Raw genomic sequence first — 24,315 nt, forward strand, 5'->3', positions numbered from 1 at the left:
TTTAGGCCTTCGTTAAATTGTAAGTGAGAAATTGTAACATCCTAATTACAAAAGTAAATACTCATTATAAAAAAAATTCAAACAATGCAAACACATGTGAAATAAAAAAGTCTCTCCTCTGCTTTTCCCTCAAAAGTAGTCACAGTTAAATATATTTTCCATGTATCCTTCTAGACCTTTTTCTGTTTTTATTTAGAACACACACACGTATGAATATATTTTGTTACCTTACCAAAAAATGGAATTAAATTTGCCTTTTTGGCTCAATAATATATCCTAGGCATCCACCCAGGCTATGTCAATGCATACAAACCTACCTCTCTTTTTAAAAGTTACAGAACGTTCCATAGTATAGAGGCACCAAAATTTCCATTTTTTATTATAAATGACGCTGCAATTGACTTCGTTCATATTAACCTGTGTTCTCTTACGAGAATATTACAGATCCCTTGAGGTGTATCTGCTAGATCAAAGCATGTTTTTTTAAAATTTTTATAGCTTCTGTCAAATTGTTTTTTTAAAAAGGTAGATCCAATTTTGCATTGCCAACAAAGTATTAGGTACCTTTTTCTCCACACCTTCAAATATCTTTTTAATTTTTGCAGATTAGCCCCCAGTGGAAACAAATTTAATTGTTTCATTTTGTTTTTTAACATTTATTTATTTTTGAGAGACACAGAGAGACAGTGTGGGAACGGGTGAGGGGCAAAGAGGGATATACAGAAAACAAGCAGGCTCCAGGCTCTGAGCTGTCAGCACAGAGCCCGACGTGGACCTTGAACTCAGGAGCAGCTGAGATCATGACCTGAGCCAAAGTCGGATGCTTAACAAAGCTACCCAGGCACCCCAATCTAGTTGTTTTAATTTTCATTTCCCTAATCACAAGTGATGCTGAAATCCTTTCTCTGAGAACTATTCTATGCTCCAATCATTTAATTGTTCATTCTGTTACTCTTTACCTCTCTGTACACATTACAAGCTTTTTTCCCAGGCTATCGCCTTGTAAATGTCTTTTGTCACACACAAATATCAACTTTGATAATGATTAAATTTATTAAAATTTTCCTTACGATTTTGGGTCTTGGTCTTGCCTAAATGTCTACAAAAAACAAATCGTATCTTCTATAATACATCCTCCAACATAATTCCATTTTCTTCTAAAAACTTTACAGTTTTTTTGTTCTCGAGAGTTTTTTTTGTTTGTTTGTTTTAGAGAGAGCGCATATATGCACATACTCAAGCAGGGGACAGAAGCAGAGATGGGGAGAGAATCCTAAGCAGGCTCCACAGTCAGCATGGAGCCCAATGCAGGATTTGATTCCACAACCCTGGGATCACAACCTGAGCCGAAACCAAGAGTTGGGATGCTCAACTGACTGAGCCACCCAAGCTCCCCTTGAATTAGTTCTTTACATAAAATTCATTTTGAATATGGGGAAGTAAAATCTTTCTTCCCAGTCACTTATCCTTACACAATATAATGAACAATCATTTCCCAACTGTGTCAAAATACCAACTTTATTCTACTCTAAATTCCTATATAGAAATAGGTCCTATTACTGGATTCTACTTTGCTCTATGTAGCAACCTGCCTATTCCTGCACTCAGCATTTATATTACTGCAGCATTACAGCATGTTTTGATATCTGGTATGGCAAATCCTCTATCACTATTTTTCCATTTAAAACATTTCTTGGCCATTCTAGAACATTTACTCCTCCAGATGAATTTTAGAAGCAACTTATCAAGTGTCCAGAAGTAATTCTCACTGGAATTTCATGTGAAACTACATTAAAATTACAGTGTAACTCCTAGAGTATTTCAGTGTTTACAATGATGCTTTCCCCTCCAATAACATGTAATGTTTGTCCGTTTATTTAGGTTAGCTTTTCAGTTGCTTAGGTAAAGATTTTTCTTCATAAAGTTTTTGTGCATTTATTTTTAAGCATCTTCTGGTTTTGTTGCTCTTGAGAATAAAATCTAACTTTTCCATATGACTAATGACAAACTATTTGATTGTTAGTGACAGTATACATCTTTCCACATCTTTAACAAATTATCCAGTGAACTGTCTGTCCACATCCTGTAACCACTTGTGTGTGGACTTATATTATTTTCCTCATTGATCCATGTGAGTTCTTTACATGCTGAAGGTATTAAGTCTTCACTTATGTTTGTCACAAATATTTTCCTACTTTGTGGTTTGGCTTCTAATCCTAGGGTTTTGTTTTCCTTCTCTTCTTATGTAAGCTTTAAATTTTTTGTAGTCTAATCCACTGATCTTTAACTACTAACAGATCTGAGTGCCCCAGAGTTACCAGGATCTAGACCTCTTTCCCTCACACCTGCACGGCAGATATTTTCTTCACTTAGAAGATTCTAGTTCAGGGGCACCTGGGTGGCTCAGTCGGTTACGCGGTTAAGTGTTCAACTTCAGCTCAGGTCATGATCGTGAGATCTGCTGTCGGCACACAACCAGCTTCAGATCCTCTGTCCCCACCTCCTCTCTGCCCCTCCCCTGCTCGCTATCTCTCTCTCAAAAGTAAACATTAAAAAAATCCTTGAGTCTTCAAAAAAAAAAAAAAAAGATTCTAGTTCAAGTCTGATTGATTGATTACAAAGTCTTTGCCCACCTCAGCATACAGAACCCTCTTTTCCAGATGTTTAATATCTACTCTCACATTTTCTTTATGATTTAGGGGGCATTCATGATGATTTATCATTTACTATACACTCCCATGTGTATTTGGGGGGTGCTGGATAGATTCCAGTGACCTGTACAGATATTATAAAGCCAGCATGACACCGTTTAGAACGTGGCTCTATAACACATTTAATATCAGAGAGAACTTGTCCCACTTCATTACTCATAATTATTCTGTCCGGTTTATCCCAAAATGGATAGTTCTATAATGTTTAAACATCACATCCAGGAATACAGCCTATTTTTTCATTTAAGACATTCTCTCATATCTTTCAGGATATTTATGGTCTCCTCTGTGTAGACTGCACTTATCTTTATAAGGCTGTACTTACATGTTTTACGTTATTTCGTTGCATTGTGATCAGAGCCTGTTTGGGGTTTTTTGTTGTTGTTTTTTGTCTTTTCCATTTTAGTTTCTGCCCGGTTATTTTTGGTATTCAGAAAGCTATAAATTTTATATATGCATTGTGTACCCAGTCACTTCCTCAATTTTTGTCTGATAGTTTTTTGTCATTCTCATTTTTGCAGCTGATAGCATCTACAAATACTTCTTTTCATTTTGGATCCTTCCCTCACTCTTATTCCATGCATTACTGCTTTGATAAAACTTATAAACAGCTGTTAAATAATATCCTGATTTTTAATTTGACTCTAATACCTTTCTATTAAATACAATGTGGATAACTAGCTTCATTTCTATGTATACTTTAGCATTAAAAAGTGCCTACTTCTTGAAAATAAGAAATAAGGATTTTTTAAATCAAACTATCTATTTGCCCATAGTTTAGTGGCCGTTTGAATTCACTGTGAACTCCAAGGGAAAGATCACCTCTCTTCCAGACAGACTTCTAAAATGGCCAGCCTCATCTCCCGGACTTCCACTCTGCCCACCACCTCCACATTCTGCATGTAGCAGCTGGAGTGGCTGTTTAAAAATGCAGATCTGATTATGTCATTCCCCTGCTTCAACCCCAACCCTTGCAACGGTTTCCCATTTCACTCAGAATCAAATAAAACATCCTTAACCTGTCCTACAAGACCCTACATGATCTGGCCCCCTGCCTAGCCACGCTTCCCCCTCACCCACCAGAATCCATCCACAAGCCATTCTTTCAGTTCCTGGAATGGGCAAAGCTCTCTCCCCCTTCAGGGCCTTCCCACATGCCATTCCCCTGCCTGGAAAATTATCCCCCACTTCACTCTACACTAACACCTACTCACCCTTCAGATCTCAGCTCAAATCTTATTTTTGCAAAGAAGTCTTTCCCGGGCCTTCTTTCCACCATCCAAAATGTGTTCCCCTTTTTATACACACTCTCTCGTAACCGGTACTACCCAACTTTCCCGACAGGTACCACCACTGGTGATTGTACGTGCAGTTGTGTGGTTGTTTACTCTCTGGTTCCCTCCACCCCCACAGATTATAACCTCCAAGAGAACAGGAACAAATTGATTTTGCTGGCCACATTGCAAGCATTCATACGTATCTGAATGAAATAAAAATACCTACAAAACCCCTCACTGTATTTCTTGCATCTTAAAATAATACCCACCACGTCACTGAGTCAATATTTAAACGGTTAAAAACTCTGATACTGCCTGCAAATTCAGTTAGAATACATTTTACCCCAAGGACGTAAAAGCTAACCTGAATCTGATGCCGCCACGGGAAAATACATACACAAATCTGTATCAGTAGGAAAGAAGTTTTGTTTTGCGTAGTGTTGTTTGCTGATACTTTATTCACAGTCAACTAATGTATGTGTCTTATCTCTTAGAGCATGTACAACACTAGGAAAAATATGCTCTGTCAAATACTCTTCAAGCAGTCTAACAGGTTAACGGTACTTGATAAAAAAAATTACAGCAAAATCACAAAGAGCACTCAGAGTTGGTGATCTCTGGAACAGACACAGCCGGTCAAAAAAGACGTACACCGCGTTGCAAATAAAAAAATCCTTTTGGATCACAAAAGCTAATAAAATCAGCATTTACATACCAGTTTACATCCCGCAAAGGACTTTCACACGCATCATGTCACTGAACTGTGAGGAGCAGACCCAGCAGGTATTAGCATTTATAGAAAAGGAACCGGAGGCTTAGAGTGACTGTCCTCCTCAAGGTCACAAGACTTGAAAGTAGTAGAGTCATGATTATACTGGGGGAGGGGCCGAGGTCCCACATGTAAATTCCTTAACCAAAGAGAACTTCCATCCTAAAGGCCTCCTCTCTGTAATTAGTGCAGCTCTGTGCTCCCTTCGCTAAAATTTCATTGCACCAGAGAACCACCGCCAGAAGAGCTCTTTTAAATAAAGTTAAAATTGAAATGGCCATCAATCTGGGAAACGGCTAAATAAACTATGGTGTACCCAAACTACCGAACGTGATGCGGCAGCTCTTACAAACGAGTTAACACGCCCGATGCTGAAACCGGAAGATAAGAGTCCACCAGTCCTCGCTAAAACAAAGATAATACGAGTACACACGCGGAAACACATTTGAAAAGATCTAGAAGGATACACACCGAACATAAAAGAGTTATCATCTCTGGAGACAGGGACCGGTAGTGACCATGTCTGTGTTATTTCCATTTTTACAAAGAAAATGCATTGCTTTACTTATTTAAAAAAAAAAAAAAAAAAAAAAAATTTTTTTTAAATTTAAATTAACCTGTGGGCTAAACAGAAAGGTCACTCTTCTGCTCTAAAAGCTATGCCTCCATAAAGGAAGTAGGGGCCTCTCTAAAAGAGAAGACCAAAAAATATAAACGAAAAAAACGGTCCCATCCTGTTCAAACAAGAAACTGTCTAAACGTCACAGAACGCTCGTTTAAAAAAAAAAAAAAAAAAAAGCAGTAACTTAAAATTATTATTATTATTATTTTTTTTTTTTTAGTACCTGGTCTCCTTTGTTGCAGCAAGACAACCAACAAACAAACTAGCAACGGGAAAGAGTACAGAGCGGGCTCCTCCTAGAGAGATTGGAGTCGTTAGAGTTCGGCAAGGAAGGGCTCACAAAGGAGCCGAGTTTCGAGGGAAATGAGAGGTGACTTGGCAGAGAGATGCGGGCAGATGAATCCGGATGGGAAAATGTCTGGGAGGTGGAGATACGGAGTTAATCAGGAGCAGGGGCCAGTGAGCACACGGAAGTCAAGTCCTGAAAGAGGAGAGGATTCCTTTGGAGGTGGGAGCCGAGAGGGAGCTCGGCTGCGCGGCCATCCGCTTTACCTGGGTGAGAATCCGGCCCTTGTCGTGGTCAAACAATGGAGGAGGCGTCCAGCGGCAGCGGCGATCTGCGCAGGGGGCGCGAAGGCTTCCTCATCACCTGGGCGGGGGGCTCGGCCGGCTCTGCTGGGACGCAGGGCGCTCTAAAAACACACACACGCACACACACACACACACACACACAGCATCACACCACGCAGCCGGGCTTCTCGGCGCCGCAGCCCGGCTCCCCGAGCCCTCGGCGCGGCCATTACCGCCTCTCCGGGGACCCGCCTGGAAAGGCTCCAAGGCGCGGCTCCACGGGCTTCGTAAGCGGTCTCGCTCCCCCTTCCCTCGGCTCCGACAACAATGGAGCCCGGCTCGGGAGTCCGGCTCCCGCGGGGCCTCCGCCCGGCCTCGCCCCTGCCGCTGCCCAGCCCTCGCCGCGCACCCCGGCCGCCATCTGTGACCCCCCGCTCCCCGCTGCCGGCGCCGCGGGGCCCGCGCCGGCCCGCCGAGGCCCCGCGGCCAGGCCGCCCTCCGCGGGGCCTGCCCGGTGGCCGCCGCGCCGCCCGGTTGCGGGGGGTGGGGGGTGGGGGGCGCTCTGACCTTTCCTACCGACGCCCAGGGGCCGGCCCCGGCCCGAGGCCCGTCCTAAGTGATGGGTTGTTTTTCTTTTCTTTAACCCACTCATCCTCCCTCCGAGCCGGAGCCCGCTCCCCTTCCGCCCCCCGCCCCCGCCTCGTCCCCGAAAAGAAATAGACTGCAGCCCGGCCGCCCGACAACTCACTCCAAGTGAGGGGTTGAAGCGCCCCAGGCCGCGGGCTCCGCGCACCCACCCTCCCTCTCCTCAAGGGACACCTCACAGGTGCGCCTCCGAGCCGCGCGCGCGCGCTCCGCACACCCAGACGCCTCCGGGGGACAGCGCGCGTGCGCACGCACGGGGCCGACGAGCCCCGGGGGAGCGGGGCCCGCACGCATGCGCGCCGTCCGGCCCTCGCCCCGGCAACCCCCCTCGCCTCCGCCCCCGTCGGCCGCCCGCGCGCGCGCCCTCCCCCCCCCCCCCCCCCATCCCAGGCTGGTCCCGGGTACCCACCCCCGCAACCCCGGCCCTGCGCGCGCGCTCCCGCTCGCCCGCTCGCTCCTCCTTCCCCGCCCCACCCGGGCCCGCGTTACCCTGGGCAACCGCACTGCGGCCGCACCTGAGCTCTGCGCCTGCGTCCCGCCGGCCAGACCCTCCCTGCCCCTCGGTCCCGTGCCCTGCCCCACCACAGCTGGGGGAGCGGGGCATCGTCCCCTCCCCGCGAAGTGACTACCGAGCGGCCGCCCCCGCCCTGCCCCGCAGACAGACCCGCCGCCGCGCCGGCGCCTCAGCCGTCCGCCCGGTCAGCGCGGCCTGGCCTCGCCGCCCCGGCCCCCGCTCCCGGCGTGCACCGCGGCGAGCGCTCGGGTGGGAGCCGGCGAGATGCGTTCGGCGGGCGGCGCCCACTGACCTCCCTCGGCCGCCCGGCCGGGGCAGGGCCGAAGCCGGGAGCCAGCCCCGCCCGCCGCCCCGCCCATGGGCCGCCAGCCCCCGCAGCCGCCCGCCGGGAGGACCGCGCCGAGGGGGGGAGCCGCCTGAAGGACCGCGACGGCCGCGCCCGCAGGTGAGGCGGGGCCCGAGGTGTGACCGAGTGCAGCCCCGCTCACCTGGCGGTACCTCTGGGGAGGCTCTGCGGGCGCCTGCGGGGGGCGGGGGCACCTGTCCGGACGGGAATTTATTTAGACTGTTTTAAAAGCCCTCGCTGCAGGGGGAGGGGGTCCTCCCGTCTCACCCCCAGGGCTCGCCGACGGGGAAGGGTGTCCCCTTGCGGAAACAACTCGGGGGGGGGGGGGGGGCCGGGGGACGTGCGGGAGACACGAAAAGGCGGAGAGGAGGGCAGAAATGAAGCGCAGCGACCCCCGCGCCGGCTGCCTGCGGCGTCTTGCAGCCCGTTATGGGGAGGGGGACGCCTTTGCCAGGGCTCCAGTCCAGGCTGCGGACCGTCTGCACCGCGCACCCGAGCCAGTGCGACGGGGCAGGAGCGGCCGGCCCAGGGGCCGCTCCTGCCGGCCTCGGGGTGGGATTGTGGGGTGAGGGATCCGCATTGCAGGTGCACCGGGAGCGCCCGAGGGCCTGGCCCTGCTTTGTCTGGGAGGCTGTGGGGAGGAGGCCGTCTGAATCCACATCGCCTTTTTAATGCGTTTTAACACACTGTGGACGTTAGAGACCCTCCCCGATGAGTTAGATTGTCTCTCTTTCTGATAACCCTTGACGTAAGTATCTACCTTACAGCCCTTTTCTGGGGCTTTGACGTGGGCTGTAGATTACCCCGAATAACGATTTGCTGGTAATTCCTGAAATTGAGCGTAATGCTAATATGCAGTAGAGCTCCAGGCTTGACTACAGAGCTGCCGTCGGCTGCAGTGAGTGACTCTAGTCGATCTGACTTACGTGTTCCTGCTGACCTGTGTTATTTAATTTCAAGCTTTGATAGTTAGCAGGATGATCTATTCCAATAACGAAAGTGGGGTGACCTAAGAGGAGATCTAATCGGGCTCCGTAATTTAGGTTGCAGTAATAGGTCTCATTGCAAAACACAAGCTCCGCGACCGTGGTACTTTATCATATTACGCATTTCCAGAAACCTACCTGTAAGAGTGTTAAAGCTAGAATTGCTGGGTTCTCTTTTAAGATTTTTAGGTTTGAGACTTCTATAAAGAGCATTGTTATTGTTTTATTAAATGGGGGCTTTTTTTTTTTTTTTTTTTACATCGCCAAGAATTTGTCTGCATTTTTCTTGCTGTTGAATTGTAAGGAAAAAGATGCTCACGTTTAAAGTGACTTTTATCCCCAAAGAGGCTTTGAATTTATGTATTTCTTTTGGCTAAATGTTCATCTTACACGAAATATTTTTTGGAAAAGGTTTTAAGACTTGTGAGATCTATACAAGTGTGTATATGTGGGTCTACATATATATACACACACTACTGAAACACCTTAAAAAATAGTTTTGTTTCTCTGCATCATGTTATAATTACTCAGTAAGTTTAGTTTACATTTACAGTCCAAAGTACAAAACGGTTATCTGTGTGTATCCGATTTTTATTGTGGTACATGTAAACACATCAATCTAACAGGTCTCTTGGAAAATATCGTTAATTCTTATATAAAAAAGCAAACAAATGAATCCTTTCACTTGCGACGGAAGATCATTTGGGTTCTTAACTCTTTCATCTGCGATTCGTTGGATAAGTTCATTTTCATGCCATTACTTAAGCGGCAGAGGGCATTCGCAACAATACTGGTGTTAACAACGTTGATGCTTTTAAGAAATGCTGATAAAGCGTTTTCTCCTATTGCTAACAAGAAAAGATGCAGGCCTTTTTCTTCTGCCCGGAACAAGGTCAGTCAAAAAGTTCCTGATACACAGTGGGCACACATTTTTTTAACGAAGACTAATTATATGTACTGAATTGGACATCCTTAAAGGTCATCGCCTAGGTGCCTTTATGGGCTTCACATGCCGAAGCTGCAATAAATGTTGGACTCGGGTTGACATTCCAGACCAGTTAGGTAGGCGCTACCTTAATGACATCAATTTTCACATCTCCACCTTTGATGTTTAAACCTGCAGAAAGGTTTGGGCAGACAAGTGAATGTGCCCTAATTGTCTTCAGATATTTAAGGTCTGTCGTGCAGCAAAGGGATCGTATGTTCTATTTAGAGTAATTCCCAAGTACACAAGCAACTGAGGAGTACTTATAGGAAGACAGATTTCACCTGGACATAAAAGCCAACGTTGCTTATGGTTAGGACCTCCAGCTGTGGAAAGAAGGGGCTTCTCCTTCCCCGCAGAGTTTCCACATAAGCTGGTTCCCCAACCGGGTGTGGGAGAGGCCGCCTGGCGGAGGGGCAGGGGGTCTGGGGATTCCAGAGGCAGTGGATTGAAGGTTTCTGTGGCTCATTTTTCATGTTTTTGTGCTGGCTTCTGCAGCTGTGGGCGTAACGACTCCCCAGAACGTCCCTGAGCCTTTGGAAGGTTCTACTGGGGCGGAGGCCAATCTGGTATCGGAGGTGATTGTGGTCCTCCTTAGCCTGTGTGTGGGGCTTTACAGGTAATAAGACGCTCTCACATTCAGAAGACTTTTAAAAGACTCTTTTTAATTATACGTGATTTGTATTTCTTCCTTCGGCTTTTATTTTCTATAACAAACATTTAATTAAGGGAAAATTACCCATTTCTCTAAAGACAAGCAGAAGAGGTTTTTTTGTTTTTTTTTTCCTTTAAAGCTCTTTTTAAAAAACGGGATGATGTCAGGCATTCTTGTCAGAGTCAGCAGGTTGTGAAGGTGAATAGATTTTCTTCTTAGCTGAAATTATTTTTCTAAAAGATACTGATTAAGGGCTGATTCTTGTGCTTGCTCTGCATTTTAGTTCATGTTTATTTCATTACTCAAACATGACTCAAATTTCACAGCAAAAAAAATCCAGTCATATCCACCTACAGGAAGTTGCACTGGACATTCTTCCAGTATGTCTGTGTTGTTTTTTAAATATATGTTGGCAGCTGAAGGTAAAACACAGCTGAGGAGAAATAGAATTAGAATGTACTGAAAAGATTAGGTGAATTTGAGCTTTGTGTTTGAAAAAGAAAAAGATGTGTCCTATTTGTGCTAAGCCAATCCTGGGGATGATGATCTATCAACAATCTGGATGATGATCTACCCATAATAAAGAAGAGGCTATTGGTTGTCAATAACGATCCACGTATTAAGCGGGTTGGTGGGGCCAGGACTCTGTCTGTGTCTGTGGCCAAGGAGCAGAGCAGAGCTTCCTGTGAATACCAGTGTACCCGAGCGAACGTTCTCTGCGCCAGGATTTAGGTGGAGCGTAATGGTCACGAGGCCGATTGAGTTAAACCGGCGTCTGACCTCTCTGGTTGAGGAAGAAGTTAGAGGGAGAAACAATTCTGAATTAATGTATGCATGTGCTTAACCTTTCAAAAAAAAAAAAAAAACAACCTTTTAAAAATAGTTTCCTTCCTTAGCAGATGAGTTTGTCTCATGCTTTTTGTGCCTGTTTATCCACCAGCTGAATTTGGGTATGATAATTTAAGACAAAGACTCGAACTTTGAACATGAAATACGTTATTTATCTATGCTTTATGCATGAAAGCATGCGTGAAGGGAAAAGAGAAGCATATCAAGTTCTCTGGCCAACCAAAAAAGAAAGCCTTATGTGTACTTTCTACTTTTGAAAAAAAAAATCACAGATGCCACTTTAAATATTACAACTAAGACAACAAATTATCAAGTAAGGCAGCCAGTTAGAAAACAGCCTTTTTAGAGGTCAAAGGTTGCATTTTAGAGCTCCTCCCCACAGTCGCTGAAGCCATCACACAGCTAAGAACTTAGAAAACAGGGGAGTTTGTATATTTCATGCAGGTCTCCACTCTTGGAGGGCAGAGTAAGATACACATCTTTGTGATTCTTCCCAGTTGACCACTTTATCAGAAATCACTTTCTGAAGGAAGAAGTGTCTGCTCTTCTGTAGCTGTAAAGGAAGTAGGAATATGTTTTCTCCTTCTGTCGAGATTCCTTCCACAAGCCCAATTCTCAACGCTGAGCAGTGGAACTCCTTTGGTTAGGACCAAACAAAAGAGCAAGGCTGAGATGCTTAAAGCCGCCAATAAGGGAGAGAAAAAAGACAGACGAGCACTTGTAATGGAATTTGAGGCATATAGGACTCTGCCGCTATAATTGTTCTCTTTTGTTGCCTCCTTGGCGACACTTGAGATATGAAATTTAGACCTGCGTAAGATCCACTACTTCTCTTCGGGTTTCCTTCCCAACCTGTTTTAAATTCACCCTGTGCCATTTCCCTTTACTATACAGGTAAGAGGGTTTATGAGATGTCCTTTTAAGCCCAATTTCTTATGGAACGTGGCCTAAGTATTGCTGTACGATTCTGTTTTTCTTGAAATCGCACATTTCACCTGGCAGTGAGTGGCTTTATACCCTGTAAGGGCTACTTATTTAGTGCAATGCAGAGAGTATTCATAAAAACACTAGGTCCCCAAGTTACAGTTCCACCACCGGGCAACACAATAACCCGAGGTCACCGTATTTTTCTCTTCGCTCCTATTCTGGTGTTCTCAGCATAAGCAAGTAGAGGCGGTTAGGCTCAGGCCACACCCCGGACAGTGAAGAGGGCTCCTTTAACTCTTCTCTCTCCCGGCCATCACACCTGTCAACCCAGGCGAAAGGCACCGTGTTACTTCCTCTCCAGTGGCTTGTGGCATGTGGGAGCTGATCCAGTTTTTGGAAATGCTTTGTTTTGCACATTGATAAGAAAGATGGAGAGAGGTGGTTTGGTTTTTCACTTTTGTGTTCCCGCAGACAAGTGTATAGCAGGGGCTGTTAGGTATGGCCTGTTCTTCTCCAGGAGGGTCAGTCTTTGTCTTCAGCAGTGAATCGTCTTTATCTTTCGGTTCCGTCCCGGTGACCAGACCAGAAAGTTGAGGCGGTGAGGTGCTCGCTCACTGATATGCCCTATTGCACTGCACCAGGGGAGAGACGAACACGGTCTTGTTTGATAGGGAGAAAGGATATGTAATCCTCCTCGGCCTCCGTGCTGCATAGGGTTTCAAGTTGTAGAATTCGTTCCCGTCAAGAAAGCGGTCAAGTCAGTTTTTGACAGAAGGAGTTTTATCAGTATTAGCGATGCTACGGTATTAGTACCTGGGTCGGAGACAAAGCCAAACCTTGTTGAAGGCAAAGGTTATTTTTTTTAGGAAGAAATAAAATAAAAATCTAAGTTGGAACAAGTAAAGCCAGAGATGAGAGCTTTTTGGAGACAAGTGGGTTGAATGCGCTCTGTGTGGAGGTGTTCTCAGGTCTCATCCATGGTTGTAGGTTGGAACTCAGAGCAGTTTGGGGCAATCGTTGGCTAATTCTAGAACAACGCACTGAATTCTGCCCACCAGCAGGCTGTGGTTAGAGTGCCTTTCAAAGGAAGTTTGGGACGCTACCAAGACCTTCCTGTGCAGGTTATCACCACATGTCTGAAGTTCAACCAGGAAGCAGATTACCCATCCCTGGCCTTGAAGGAACATTGAGTGCAGTTAGAAAGCGTTAGACAGTGGAGCCACTGTCTTCCTAGCTGAGTTGCTGTGCGTCCCTGGTTGGTAGCAGTAACCTGCAGAACTTCCAAGTCTCTACAGGAAAGCCAAAGTGATATCATGGACTGATGAACCCCGATATAAGTGAACCTGGTCACCTAGGCTTCCGGCACCTGCAACTGAAGCACGTGGGCACCTTCATCCACGCTGCCCGCCAGTAGGACCCTGCGTCATCTAGCACGCTAATGTTATGCCTTTGGGCGGTAACCCAAAGTCTTATGAGCCCACTCCATTTTTTAGGTGAAGGCCCTGGATTTTTGTGTGTTAAAAGTCTCATATTCATTATCCATACGTAGGACATCTGTCTAGCCACTTGCATCCAGTTTCTGCAAAATCTTGCCAGATGATTTTTCTCAGTTTCATCGTGAATGAATGAGTGTGTAGGGCGTGATAGAACATTTTTTTATACTCTGACCTGTGAATTGTGGTGTCCTGTTAACAGACACACTTAATGTGCCAAGTTTCTGGACATAGACTATCTCAGAAGTCCTTTTGGCAGTCATTGTGACAGCCTTTGTATGTGGGTATCGTCTACATCTGGTGAAATTGCTAAAATGTTTACATTAAAACCGTTTTCGTTTGAACAAAACGAATTTGAATATATGCTTACAAATGCCATCCACCCCAAAGGGATAGAGAAGCCACCCTCTTTGCATTTATGGTTCTTGTCTCCCACCCCTACAATGTGAGCCTGACAAATAGGACGGCTCATAAAATACTCTTGAGCTACAGTGGAAAATTTGGAGCATACCGTTCATGTCTAATTATCCCTGGCATCCTCTCCCGTGTATGTACCAGGCTATGGGGCACAGGAGCAAGATGAGACAACTAAGTCCTCTGGAGCTGTCAAGGAGCTCTCTGGGGGATGGTGTGGTTGCAAGGCCTCCCTGCCAGACTCCAGAGGCCCTTTTACTGTGGGAGCCTGGTCTGGGACAGGGACGGCATGGGGAAGCGCTTCCGGAAGAAACTGCTCAGTGTGAAACAGATGACTGGCAACAGATAGCTGGGATCACATTATTCCCCAGAAGAAAGATGGTTCTAAAACAGCCCCCAGTGGAGGGTAACACAAGCACCATTAGAAATGAGTCCCTCCCGAAGCGAGAAGGCCTCACTATTTTCACAACTGTCCGTAGTCAGAAGGAGAGTCGGAAAAAAAAGAGTGAGAAAGACACGCGGGATTGCATATTCCAGTGAGGACAGTACATTTTGTCTTCTGGACAGAGTGTGCAGAGGCCGAGATGAACAAAGATTCTTCTTTGCTGAAAACAGATTGCATCCAGAGACTAACTTTCTCGTCCCCCCAATTGTACGCAAGTGTTTATTGATGTGCTTTAATATATCGGACACACAGAGTCATTCCAAACAGTTTATTTAAATGATAGTATAGTAGAGATTTAAAATCGTGGTTTGTAAATGTTATCAAATATACCAGATGTCCACGATACATCAGTTGGTTTTACCATCTTAATTTGAGTTTTAAGAATAAGTGCTCAGAAGGACCTAGCAGATGACCCATGGGGATTGTGAGGTGATAAGGTCTGGTTTTTTCCTGTTTGAATCGTAATTTCTCCATACATCTTTCTGTAAATACAGAGTATTAACCAATTATCTCAGCAGTCTTCTAGTCCAAAGGGAAGTAGGGATTTTAGAAAATATAATTTACATTAGAGAATAATGCAGTTGTTGACTAAGAATTTGTCAGAAGAAATATGGCATCTTAAAACATTGCTTAGCTAATGCAAGTTGAATAATCTTATCCTACATGTAATATTGTCTAAGATTTTTAAAAAGCAAATTATACTAGTTTCTCAAGACGTAGTTCACTTGTCAGTTGTATGCTCATGTTTAGATTTAGCTACTCTTAAATGATGGTTTGGTGACAGTGAGCTGATTTGCAAGGCAACTGGAAGGGATTTATGAAGGACAATTTAATTTGGACTTTGTGCAACTATCCTACTTTTTGGTATGAATTAATGTGTGTAGGGTTGTCTGTGCCTCCCCACTCCCACAGGTCAGTTCTGCGATAGCAGCACGTGTAATGTTGTATCCATTGGAGTATCCCAGGTGTCCCCCCTTGCTTTGTTGAGAAAATGAAGTGTGATGCTTTGTGTGCCCCCCGCACCCCACCGAGGGAGATAGGCCCTTCCTTTACACCCCCAAGTTCACAAAACCATCAGAGGATTTGCCTCAGGAGTCCTGAGGGCACTTAAATAACTTATCTCTTTTATGCTGTCTTCCATGTTATGTTGGAACACTTTTTTTTTAAAGGGGTGGCTTTTTGATTTGTACTTGTATCTTTAAATTTTATTTCTAAAGTTGGATTTTTTTTTAACAGAATTGTTTTTACTTTGGAAGAGACCTTTTCCAAGTAGAAAACCATTTTAAGATTTACCAGCTCAACACTAATTTATGTAATTTCTCCAATACATTTGTGTAAATAACAAAGTTTAAATTATGGCTCTTTTCATAAACAGTGTTTCCTGGTGATCGTGGAGCCTGTTCTTTCATTTTTCCCAGCCTGGAAAGCTTTTCTTAAAGTGCTAGTACACATAAAATATAAGGAGTTTTGGCATGATTTTGTAAATTTCTTGGCAGTCTTTATATAAGTATTTAGTGGTCTCCTTAAAAACAGGAATTCCGTTGCATTCAAGAAATGTTAAAGCCTGTAATCATCAAAATTTCCTAGACATTCACGAGCTGTTCTAGATGAAAGTACTCCCACGGAGAGTGCATGTTGGGTCAACCTTCATCCATCCATTTAACGTCTCTAGAAACCTCACTTTTATAACCGTGATCCTGGGGTCCCTACGTGGGGTTCCAGAATTCTCTCACACTCACCCCCTTCACTTCTCGGTTCACTTAAGCATCCGTAGGGGCAACACAGCATCTTACACTTAAAAAGAAGAACTTATGTTCTTAAACAAATCGGAGTTTACACGCGGCCCTTCCCTTCCAAGCAAAAGAAAGGACGCGCGCATATTCTGACCAGCATGGTGAGCTGGGGAAGCAGCGCCTCTGCGCACACCCGCCTCCCCCGGGGGCTCCAGAAGCGAGGGAGAGGCTCTCACAGGTGCCCTGGTAGGCTTGCGCCGCAGCTGCCTTTCCCTCCAGGGTCAGCACATCATTACAGGGAGAACGCCTCCCGTGGCTGGGGCTTGTCTGTCCCGCGAGCTCCATCCACGCGCCGTCGTTTACTGGCAATCCGGGAAACCGGAGGAGAGCAGAGGAAACCTCAAGTCCAAAGAAAAAAGGCCTGCCTCCAATCAGAAGGACTGGAGCCCAGGGTTCGTAGCTGCGGTACTGCTGTTTCTGTTGCGAGGGCCGTCCCGGCCACTGCGGGCTGTTTCACAGCGTCCCTGTCCTCTGTCCACTGGATGCCAGACGTGCCCCTTACCACACTGTGACGACCCCAGATGTCCACCCTGAGGGCACGAGTACCCGGATGAGAACCACTGCTCTCACTGGGTCAAACTCTCATATGGAGTTCATCAAGAGGATGGAATCCCTGAGTTCTCCCTTTAAGTCTGAGTGCTGTAAGCATACGTACACGACGTGCTGTGTAGACTCTCTGAGAGCCAAGAAGCTCTTCTGGAGAGCAGGTTAGAGTCAGGTTGCAGAAGCAGGCCAGCTCTTCACCAAGACCCAGAGGGGCACCACTTCTCCCAGCCTCTGCCGGGCTCCACTCACCTCATCAAGGAGGCACCTTCTCTCTACTCCCCATTCTGTACAGCTATCTGGGTGTGGCACCGATGGTGGGTTTGGATGGGCACACGCACAACTCCAAATAAGGAATTTGTCAGTGTCTACATCTCCTGTAGGAAGAGGGAAATCCCAGGCCCCTCTCTAACTAACCAAGACCTTAAAGGTTTCTATATCTTCACAAAAGAAATGTCACTTCAGGGGCACCCGCGCGGCTCAGTCGGTTAAGTGTCCGACTCAGTTTCAGCTCAGGTCATGATCTCATTGTTGTGAGATCAAGGCCTGAGTCAGGCTCTGCATTGAGCATGGAGCCTGCTTAAGATTCTCTCTCTCCCTCTCCTGCTGCCCCTCCCACCCCCACCCCCCCCCTGAAAAAAAAGAGAAATGTCACTTTAAATTGTATTACTAAAACAATAAATTATCAGTAAGGTAACCAATTAGAAAAGCAAAGTTTTAGAAATGAAAAGTTACATTTTAAGTGAATTAGCAACCTTCTCTAAAGTCCAGTTGTCTTAAAATACTTGCTTGGTAGTGAAACAGAAGTACGCATTTCCAGATAGAAGGGCAGAATAAGGTTGTGGTTCTTTAACCCAGCTAGCTTCTTAACCCAGGCACTGAGAAGTGTCTGCTTTAGGAAGTGCAGCTTTAGGAAGAACATTTATTATGAAAAACATTTTCTCTTCTTCTGAGATTTTTTTTTCATGAGCAGCATCCTCAAGAGTAAGCACTGGAGTTCTAGTTAGCACCCCTCCCCCAAAAAAAAAGAATAGACCTGAGAAGCTTAAAACTTAAAATATGGGGAAAGAACAGGGCAGAAGAGGCCTTTGGACAAATGGACAAGTGAACTAACAGGGCAAGTGATGTGGGTCTGCAGGGCATGCGCTTTGAAGCCTTCGTGCATCCCTGCCTTCATCTGGGCAGAGCAGCGGCGTCCACGGCTCAGGGAGTGGCCTTGGAGTCGGAGTCGGCCGGGCCGGGGGTGAAGCCCAGCCCTGCCGCTGGCTAGCTATGACTGTAAGAAACTTCTTGAACTCGTCGAAGCTTGTTAGCGTGGAAGATGAGGATAATCGTGTCTACTTCTGAGAGTGTGTATAAAGGGCATAGCGAGGCACGAACGCTCCGTGCAGGTGCTTCTGTGTGATGCCGTTTGCCCAGAGCGGGAGGGCGTGCTGTCAGGGCTCTTGCCTTCACAATCCTGCAACAGCCCCACTGGACTAAACGCTCTTTAGTACAGGTTTTGCCTCTATTGGCTAAAATCTCAGTGCCCCCCCCCCATTTTCTTTCTCTTTAATTTCCAATTTTCTGAGAGGCTTTTGATAAGCAACTAAAATCTGGCCCTGGCTTTTCTACCTAACCTTATTTTCCACCACTCCCCAGAACGTTCCTTCCATGTCTGACGTGGCCTCACTGTCACTCCTGACTAAAACTCCATACTCACGTCACCAGAAATGCCCCCTTCTGTGTGAACCCAGCCCCTCTTTAAGGCTCAGCCCTCGTGGCTGCCTCCTCAAAACCAAACTTTCTCTGCCCCTGCAGCCCTTCTCCTCTCAGCGCTCACCGGGTGCCTCCGCATGCCTGGCAGTGTGGACAGCACCGGGAGTGCTCGGGTGACCGGGACCCGGCCTCCCCGGCCTCCCCGGGATTGGTACGGCCTCGTGTGGGAGACAGGCGGGTAAAAAAAGAGCTCTAGACGCCACGGCAGGTGCACCTCCCTGGGTTACCCTTCCCCTGGTCGTCGTACTTGCTGTACTCGGCATATACCTTGTGAGGAGTCCTTTAGACTTTGTTTTCTTTGTGCTTTAGCGGCTGAGTCTCACACCCCGACAGCGGCAGGCCTGAGACTGAGGGCACAGTGGGCACTTAGAGCACACGCTGGCTTGATGTAGGACCACCAGGCACATAGTTGAGAGGAGGACGGGTTGCTCGGCCCGTTCTGATAGGCGTTGTCAGCTTCCAAAGATAAAAAACAAAACGATGATGATGGGTCAGCTCCTGGCGCTCACTGGAACCTCTTGGTGACTCGAGTGGTTCTCGGGCTTTTAGAATCATGTAACAGTGCACTTTCGAATTGGGAAATGGGACAAGGAGAATGAAGAATTGTCCCGTGCACGGAATAAAGTCAGCTTTACAGAAAACCTGCTGCATTGTCCACGTTTTCCTCATTTCGTCGCGGACCAGGAAGAGCCTCGTCCAAACGTGGCGTGAGCGTTTCCTGATCTCTAAGTTTCGGACTCCACTGGAAAGCGCCTCGGGTGTGGACCGAGCCCTTGGTTTGCACGCGCACAGCCACATCTGAGTTCGATGCTGTGCTGGCGTCAGCACCAGGGATTGCCATGGCTGGCCCGTAACAGAAATGACGTTTCCACGTGTAGGTAAGCTGCCCCGACAAGATCCCGTAGGTCACAGACTCCATGGAATATCCTGAACAAGCCCACACTGTCCCTGCCACTGAAATTAAAGTTTATTTCATTTTTATGTGGCTTGATCGTGTTTTTGGTCTTTTATTAGAGAGACTCCCCAAAGGCATGCATGAACCAGCCAGCCTTCCTTCCTTTGCCTTATTCCCATGCCAGTCGGAGAAATATTTCCACACCCTCTCACCTCACCAGTACAAAACACGCTACCCTAACGGGAGGGTGTCAGACCAGAGATTGGGTGAGAGCACCACTGACTCCCACTGTAGGGAACCCTTTCTCAAAGGGCCGGCTCGGATGGTTAGAGGGAGGCACTCTTTATGGAACAGAGCGGCGCTTGTGTCTGCGCGGTTTGCATTCTGGTAATATAAGAAAGATAAATGCTAGCAAGACATAAGATGGGGCGGTGTGATGATGATAGCAGTTGGGATTAAACTGTTAGGTCATTCTTGCAGTGCAAAGCGAGAATAGGCCCCGCAGACCCCATAATGGTGCGTGTGGGAGCCCAGGACACCTGTCTGGGTGATTCTGAGTATTGTAGTAAGAGTGGGAACCAGCACCCAGTTCTAGGTGTGCTGCTAATTGCTTTATGTCTCTGCTGACCGGTAGGGTCACCCCAGCCATTATGTGGCTATTTAAATTTGAATTAATTCAAAAAATTTTTTAATGTTCATTTATTTTTGAGAGAGAGAGAGAGAGAGAGAGAGACAGCATGAGCGGGGGAGGGCAGAAACAGAGGGAGACACAGAATCCGAAGCAGGCTCCAGGCTCTGAGCTGTCAGCACAGAGCCCGACGCAAGGCTCGAACCCACAAACCGTGAGATCGTGACCTGAGCTGAAGGCGGACGCTTAGCCAACTGAGCCACCCAGGTGCCCTGAAATTTGAATTAAATTCAAACTAAAAAAATAAAAGGGAAAAGATACGTTTCTCAGACATACCAACTACCCTCCAAGGGCTCAGTGTGGCCGGTGACTACTGGACAGCAGCGAATGGACTGCTTCCGTTATTGCAGTAAGTTCTGTTGGATAGCACCTCACCGGAGGGACTGTTTTCGTGGCAACCCTGACAGAGCAGGTACTGCTTTCCTGTTTTGCAATTAAGGAGACTGAGGCACAGGGAGCCATACGTAACTTGTCTAAAATTGCGTAGTTAATGCATAACGGGACTAGGATTCATACCGCGGCCACCTGGATCCAGCGCCTGGGGGTTAATCTCCCCCCCGCTGTGTCGCCGGGGCTCATAGATGACTGGGGCTCGTCTGTCCACTGGTCAGTAGAGCAGGTTACGCCGTGGTAATATCTTGTCGCCGAACGCTATTAGATTCAGCTAAAAGAAATTCTGAGCCAACGGCTAGGTCTTTTCTGTCTAAAAATGTAGCCCTATATTAGCACAGCTTCTCCTTCCTTGGAGAGGAAAGAGGGAGCTACAAAGCAGCAGGAAGATACCAGGCTGGTGTGATCTCCATAGAGCAGACCGTCTGAGCTGTCTGCGCCCGTTTCCACGCACACAGAGTGGGAAGATGGGAAGTGCCCACCCCACAGAGCTGTTGTGGGGGTTTGAGGAGGCGAGGCATGGATGGCACTCAGCACAGCTGGCCTCGTCACAGGTGCCCAGCGCCTGGCGCGTTAGCAGGGCAGCAGCTGTCATCACCACCCCCGTCCCTGCTCCGTTCTGTAACGGCCACTTGGATGGCGTGCTCCATAGCGCACGGCGAACAGCCGGGACTCATACCTTCTCCCAGAGCTGCCGCGAGACCTCCTAGTTCCGAACGCCACACGCGGGTATTGGGGGAGAACAGGAAGGCCCAAGGCCCCTTGGAAATAAATGGGCATTTAGCTCATGCACTGAATGCTTGCAAATTTAGGCAAGTGTCTCACTCCTCTGAGCTTTAGTTCCTTAAAAAATGGTCACGATCATACCTACCTTGCGCGATAGTTTCAATAATGAAATGATTACCTGTGAGCCTGGTGCATCGACACAACGTATACCATAGCCATAATTACCACTTTTATGGATGATTTTCAGCTTCTCATGACGAGAAAACGTCTTGGAGTATTTTCTTGCCCAGATGGCTTGGACTGACCCAGAGGCTGTGTCAGGGCAGAGGCAGAACAGGTGATCATCCGACACCGTCACCATCAGCACACCGTGTACCGCGATGGCCAAACCCTGGAACAACAGGGCAGAGCCCGCTGAAGAGCATCGTGGGGCCTGCGTGTAGCTGCTGTCTCACTGACACGGAAGCTGCTTCACACCCCACCCCCGGGCCAGCAAGAAAAGCGGCTGCCTGCATGCCTGGAGGCAGCCGTCCTGCCCGCGATGCAAAGCAGAAGGAAAAACGACTCAGGCTCCCAACTGGCCAACAGACTTGACCAGAATCAGAGCAACCAGAAGACGCCCAGTCTAAGAATTTGGGGCATCGGATGGAAAATCTGGGTATTGTGAACCGCTAATTCCCAAGGATGTGGCCACATCCCACATCGGGTGCTGATTATTAAAAGTATCTAAATAAAAGTGGGCCCTGACAGAGCGTGTCATGAACCAAGGATTGAGTTAACCCCATTGTGGGAGCAAGGGGTCAAGCACAAGAGGAAAAGAACAGCAAAAGACAGTTGTGCAAATGGAAATAGTGACAGAGGTACAGATGAAGAATCGGGACCTTTAAAAGGTAAAGGTCAGTAAGAACAAGAAAATACTGAACTGTGTCCCATTCTTGGAAAAATCCTTAGAAGACACAGTGATGTTTACTGTCCCCAGTTTCTTGTGCTCTCCTCCCGCCGCTGATAGCTAATCTCTGAAAGACAGCTGCCCTACCTCTTATTTTACTTCGATTTGTTCTCCTTTATTCCCACTGGGTTAACGAACTGACGGCCTGTCTATCTAGTATGATCCAAATTTGGTTGCAAAGATGAGCCCTAAAATGGCTCGCACAGCACCTGCGCGCCGGGCAGTGCCCTCCACCCTCCCAGCTTCATCTGGATCTCAGCGCTGTTCGCTTAAGTGACACGCCTTCTTAAGGGAGCGATGCCGTGCGAGGAATTTTCCTCCTCTCCGGAAGCTAATGCACAGTTTGCTAAAGAAGTGGAGTATGGGATTCTGGAAATTGTCTCGTGCCCTGACATAACAAAGGCTCATTGTGAGCAGGAAGAACTTTATGGGAGTCAGCCTGAAATGCCACCAGTAGACATGCCTCATTTATTCTGCACAGCGCAGAAAGCTCTCGGAAAGGAAACTTTTAAAGAACTGAATGATCTTACGTCAGGACTGTCAGATCACGGGATGGAGAATCAAAGGGTGGTGCAGCCATAGGTGGACGTGCTGACGCCATACAAAAAAGGTTGTCGGAAATGAAGATCTAGGTAAATGCCTTCTTAAAAGACCAGATTTATCTTCTTTTAAGATTATTGGAGGGCACCTGTGTGCCTCAGTCGGTTAAGCCACCGACATCGGCTCAGGTCATGATCTTGTGGTTCATGAGGTTGAGCCCCGCATAGGGCTCTGTGCTGACAGCGAGGAGCTTGCTTGAGATTCAGTCTCTCCCTCTTTCTCTCTGCCCCTCCCCCACTTGTTCCCTCCCTCCCTCCCTCCCTCCCTCCCTCTCTCTCTCTCTCTCTCTCTTTCAATAGATAAACATTAAATAAGTAAATAAATAAATAACATTATTGGCACTCTTGCTATGTTATTCCATAGACATAAGTGTCCAATAAAAACAAATATTTTATTAGTGTTCATCAGAGGATACGTAATCACTAAAATTAAATGCCCAGCCGTGGTGACTTTAGTTACTGAATTGACTATTGATAGACTATTTTAATAATTCCAAAGATCCTTAATGTTTTCCCTGTTTACACTCTTCTGAAATAATTAGTGTGGGCCCATTTTGTAGAAGGGCAAGTCAGAGGAGGTGATTCATTTTTGCTTGGTTGCTGCACTAAATTGTGAAGCTGTCGGAGATGACGTCACTGGAACTGGGCAGAGTTCTTCCACCTGTATCATGAGGATAAGATCTCTTTTTTTTGTAGGTGATAATCTTCCCAGATGCCTCATAAGGGTTCAGCTAAATATGTTCTATTAGCACTAATGAAACAATTGACTTTTACCTTTTGTAAGCAATAAAGGAAGAGCTTGGCTAAATTAAAGTGTATAGAGCTTCAGTTAATAATACCTTTCTTTCCCTGGGACCTACACTATAATTAGGCAGGTTCGCAAGATGGATAGAGGAAGCCCCATCAGTTAAATCAGTTGAAATGGTTCATCTGTTTGGCAAACCATATGGAGAGATATTTTTAAAGCAAGTGAACACCTCTTCTCAGCCTCGGAAATACAATTTAGATCATGATCATCAAGTACTAACATTTTAGGAGCGTCTCCCGTTTCATTATTGTGAAAAGACAGTTCGGCATTTGGGTCACTACATCTTTTGGGCTATCTATCAGTAAACCATTAAAATCTGTAGTCAGCGTAGAAATGGAAGCACCACCATCAGAAATTATCTGTTTATTTCCCTTCTCTTTAAAGGAAAGATGGGTAGAACTGTGTGCGTGGGAAGCTGTGAGGTTTTATTTCCCTAAATTGTTGACCCAGGACCATCTTTGCAGATGACAACTTCTTAGAAGTTTGCAAGTGGCATCGCTATGGAGTTGTGAACGTTTTCACAACTGTAGGTTATGAAGTGAGGCTATCGGGTGGTCCCCAGAGGGCAGTCATCCTTGATGCTGTGCAGGGACAGGAGGAGGACGTAGGGAGCGCAGGAAGGGCTGAGCTGAGCCATCACAGACCCATCAGTCACTTGGCCGTCTCTTCCCTAGAGGCAACTTCTAAGACCTCTCTCTTTGAAGTAGAAAGTGCTGAGCTGAGTCTGTGCTGGCATTCTGCCCAGACGGTGACCCCTCCCAGCCAGTAGATGAAGGTACTGGTGTGCCCGCCTCCTGGGGTAGGGTCTGCCACAGGGTGTGGGCATTGTGGCTATTAAGTTGCCCAGTGTTCTGGGAGCGCCCTGGGCATCCCGCAAGCGCTCCGGGGCCACGCCATTCCAGACCATGGAGCTCACTCATTTGCCCAGTTTGGCCTGCTCTGCCCGCTTAGAGACACT

General features: G+C 46.9%; 1 non-coding gene across 2 annotated transcripts in view; it reads right to left on the bottom strand.

The window, feature by feature from the left end:
- The window catches only part of LOC109277754 (uncharacterized), a 44,519-nt gene extending 37,612 nt beyond the window's left edge, over nucleotides 1-6,907 (bottom strand). Inside the window, exons 1-3 of one of the 2 annotated variants that reach the window (XR_008422093.1) lie at nucleotides 6,698-6,907; nucleotides 5,932-6,071; nucleotides 5,603-5,675 (exon numbers count right to left, since the gene is read on the bottom strand). This is a non-coding gene — a transcript (uncharacterized LOC109277754). The remainder of the gene's footprint in view (nucleotides 1-5,602; nucleotides 5,676-5,931; nucleotides 6,072-6,697) is intronic. The other variant, XR_008422092.1, reaches the window with a different exon arrangement.
- Between the last annotated feature and the right edge of the window lie 17,408 nt (nucleotides 6,908-24,315).

The sequence above is a fragment of the Panthera pardus genome, unplaced genomic scaffold (genome assembly GCF_024362965.1).
Source record: "Panthera pardus isolate Hobbes unplaced genomic scaffold, ASM2436296v1 HiC_scaffold_15, whole genome shotgun sequence".
In the NCBI taxonomy this organism is placed as follows: domain Eukaryota; kingdom Metazoa; phylum Chordata; class Mammalia; order Carnivora; family Felidae; genus Panthera; species Panthera pardus.